The sequence below is a fragment of the Prionailurus bengalensis genome, chromosome B2, assembly GCF_016509475.1.
Source record: "Prionailurus bengalensis isolate Pbe53 chromosome B2, Fcat_Pben_1.1_paternal_pri, whole genome shotgun sequence".
Taxonomy (NCBI): Eukaryota; Metazoa; Chordata; class Mammalia; order Carnivora; family Felidae; genus Prionailurus; species Prionailurus bengalensis.
The window spans coordinates 58,164,209-58,167,930 of NC_057349.1; the positions used below are offsets into that span (position 1 = coordinate 58,164,209).

Consider the following 3,722-nt stretch of genomic DNA (forward strand, 5'->3'; position numbering starts at 1 on the left):
AAAGGAATAGCCTTTAGTGACAAATACATTTGTCACTAACCACAACATCCTATACCCTGAGGCCAAAAGGAAATACACACACACACACACACACACACACAAATGACAGTTTTAAAAGTAATAATAAGTATTTCCTGCAATGAAATTGAGTAATATTAACTCACACTTTTTCATCTAATATAGATAATTTTTAGAAAATGTTTATTATTTATTTATTTTGAGAGAGAGCAAGATGGAAAGAAAGGGAGAGAGAGAGAGTGAGGAGGGAAGACATCCCCAAGCAGGCTCCACTCTTGTTAGCTCAGAGCCTGACGTGGGATTCCATCTCACAGACTGTGAGATCATGACCTGAGCCGAAATCAAGAGTCCAGCGCTCAACCAACTAAGTAACCCAGGCACCCCTAATATAGATAATTTTTAAGAGTAATACACTTAAAATAAATCTCCATCCAGAAAGTACTGATTAAATAAATATGGTACCTCCATACACTAGGATATTAATAAGAATACAGTAGAACTATGTATGTTAATGTAGAATTATCTGCAGTGATAAAGTGAGAAAGCAAGGTATCCTGAGTGTGTGACAAATATTACCATTTGTGAGATCTATTTTATTTTAAAGATGTTTTTAATCAAAGGACATAGATATTCCTTGCAACGACCTCTGGGAAATAGGAGACATTTGGGGCAAGATTACAACTCAAACTTTACCCTGAAAAGCATTCTGATGGATCAATCATTTAATTGCAAATAAAAAGGAAATAAGAAAAATAGTAGAACTTTTTGAATAAGTCCTTGTTGAACTTGTCACAAATCATAGAACCTTTAGAAAGTGTATCAGTAAATGTAAACATTTTGAATGTCAGAATCCACTACATACTAATTGAACATTGACAACAAAATTCAATGTACATAATTTATATGATAGATAAAGGTAAATAATCTTATTATATAAGAAGCCCCTTATGAAAATTTCAGCTTATATTCAAACATACACACAATCACACACACACACACACTCGCACACACACAGTTATTTTCTTTAATAATTTCTTTTCTATTTAAAGAACTTCCTTTAGTCCTTCTTTTGAATTAGATCTGCTCATGATAAATTCTTAGCTTTCCTTCAGCTGAGAATGTCTTGATTCCTTCTTTTATTTTATAATCATATTTTATGGTTTCCCATTTTAGTACTTTTCTTACATATTTATAATTTATAAAAGAACAATTTATAAAAGAACAATTTATAATCTGTTCTTTTCTGTGAGTGAGTGTGTGTATGTGTACCCAGAGTTGAGTTAATTACATTTGTCACTAACCACAACATCCTATACCCAATCATGGATTTGCTTTTATTGTAGAATTAATTCTAATGTTGTAAAGCCTGCCTCAAATTGTCAGATTTACAAAAACAAAAACAAAAACAGAACAAAAGAACTTGGCTTATGGTTTTCCCCACAAATTCTAACATAAACTTTTCCTTCTCATTTTCCAAAGAGCTTCAGATATAACACTCTGCCCCATACTGACCTAGAATGTTCTTTTCAATGAGTACTGCCCATGTTTCTCTACTGCTCTGGTCTCTAGCCTAGAAAGACAGACTCGGACATCAATCCATGAACGCCCATTAGAGGCTATTATCTGGGCATTACAACATAGAGGAAGTTACAATAAATAGGTAAAGATACACATTTATATCTATATAGATATCTCCAAATGGAGCTGGTGAGTAGGAGGTATGCCTGAAAATTATTTCTTCTCCATTTCTCATATATATAAATTATCCAATATTTGCAAAATGAATGACAAAATTATATTTAGAGTGTACTTAATGTATTATTTAAAAAGACACTTAAAAAAACTCTGTTGAACTGCAATAATTAATATAGATGACAGCATGAAATTTTATTTATTTATTTTTTAAGTTTATTTATTTTGAGAGACAGAGAGAGAGAGAGAGAGAGAGAACAAGCAGGGGAGGGGCAGAGGGAGAAGGAGAGAGAGGATCCCAAGCACTGTCAGTGCAAAGCCTGATGTGGGCTTGAACTCACAAACTATGAGGTCATGACCTGAGCCGAAATAGAATCACACACTTAACCAACTGAGCCACCCAGGCACCCCAACAGCATGAAATTTTAAAAAGCAGAACAGAGTAAATAGTCCTAAAACTGACCCATACATAGGAACTTAGTGCATGAAAAACGAGGCAACCTAAATCAATAGAGAAATAATAGATCCTTTGATAAAAATTATTAGAAAATTGGGTCACCTGGGTGTCTCAGTCAGTTGTTTCTCACCCTTGATTTCAGCTCAGGTCATGATCTCATGGCTCATGAGATCAAGTCCTGCAGTTGGGCTCCATGCTGACAGCACAGATCCTGCTTAGGATTCTCTCTCTCTCACTCTCTGTCCCTACCCCAATCTATTTCTCTCTCAAAATGAATAAACATTAAAAAAATCTCTTGGAAAATTATTTGCCCTACTTTTTATCAATCATAATAATATATTCACTGTGAATTAAAGTACTAAAAGTGTTATTAATCCTAAAATTGTACTGGATGAGAATATAAGAAAATAATGTAAATATTGCTGTATGAAAAGACTTTCTAAGGAAAGATGCAAAGCCCAGTGTCATAAAGAAAAAAGTAAAAATAAAATATAAAAATCTCACAATTTACAAGTCTTACAAAGTAAAAGTAGCTAAGCTCTAGACAAGATTTGTGATTTTGCAGAACCCAGTGGATTTTACCCATAATTTGGAATAATATATACAAACCAAAAAGGAAAAAACAAGAAATAAAAAAAAAATACTATTCATCAAAGGCTCTGAATAGACAAGGCACAAAGAGATACAAACAGGAAATAATCTTATGGAAAGGTGCTTAATCTTGATAATAACCTAGGAAAACAATAAAAACAATGCATGTCACATTTTCCTCATCAAATTAGTAAACAAAGAAAATGATTTTATTTACTAGGATCTAGGGAAGTTCGCATGTTCATAGTCTCATTAAATAAGTGAAATTCTTCAACACATTAAAAGGAATGAGTCAGGCTCTTTCCACCATCTTTCCACGACGCCATAATGGGGCTCATGAATGTCCTGGCAGATGCTCTCAAGAGCATTAACAGTGCTGAAAAGAGAGGCAAATGCCAGGTTTTTAATAGCCCATGCTCCAAAGTCATTGTCTGGTTTCTAACTATAATGAAGAAGCATGATCACATGGATGAATTTGAAATCATCGATGATCAAAGAACTGGGAAAATTGTTGTGAACCTCACAGGCAGGTTAAACATGTATGGAGTGATCAGCCCCATATTTGAGGTACAACTCAAAGATCTAGAAAAATGGCTGGCAGAATAATCTGCTCCTGTCCTGCCAGTTTGGTTTCATTGTACTGACAACCTCAACTGGTATCACGGACCATAAAGAAGCATGATGAAAACACACAGGAAGGAAAATCCTTACTCCATAAAATAAACTTACCCCAAATCACAGTCCTGACAAGTGGAGGCAGAATTCAAAGATAGCTTTAAGGTACCAAAATCAATGCCTTTTAACTACCCCTTTTTGTTCTGTATGACTTACATAGTTCAAGCTTCTCAGTTCCTAGCAAACCGTAAAAACACATAAGCTTTATATGGGTCTTACTAATTCAACTTTGATCCTTTTTCTAGGAATGTAGTACATATGTGCAGATAAAATGCCTCAATGGACAATA

General features: G+C 34.1%; 1 pseudogene; it reads left to right on the forward strand.

Moving 5' to 3' along the window:
* Positions 1 to 3,060: 3,060 nt before the first annotated feature.
* Positions 3,061 to 3,476, forward strand: LOC122490475 (annotated as a pseudogene).
* The last annotated feature ends 246 nt before the right edge of the window (positions 3,477 to 3,722 follow it).